The sequence below is a fragment of the Lolium rigidum genome, chromosome 7 (genome assembly GCF_022539505.1).
Source record: "Lolium rigidum isolate FL_2022 chromosome 7, APGP_CSIRO_Lrig_0.1, whole genome shotgun sequence".
In the NCBI taxonomy this organism is placed as follows: Eukaryota; Viridiplantae; Streptophyta; class Magnoliopsida; order Poales; family Poaceae; genus Lolium; species Lolium rigidum.
The window spans coordinates 341,913,395-341,913,690 of record NC_061514.1 but is presented as its reverse complement, the minus strand read 5'-3'; positions in this window follow the sequence as shown (position 1 = coordinate 341,913,690).

The window sequence follows — 296 nt, the reverse complement described above, 5'->3', positions numbered from 1 at the left end:
AAAACATAGACCACCTCAACCCTAATTGATATACTTCTTATTATTTAAGAAGTATGTTCTTCAAAAGTTATTCTTTTGAAGAGAATAAGGAATCATCATCAACCCTGCTTATAAGGACCTATAAACCCTAGCTAGCTATCATCAACAAGATGAACCAACCTTGATAGAAACTATGTATAAATAATTTCTTAGGAAACCTAGGCCTAACTCAACCTTATAAGTCCTAGGTGCTGATGAATCCAACATTGTTGGGATCCATCCAATACTTACTCCAGAAATTAGATGAAACCATAGTC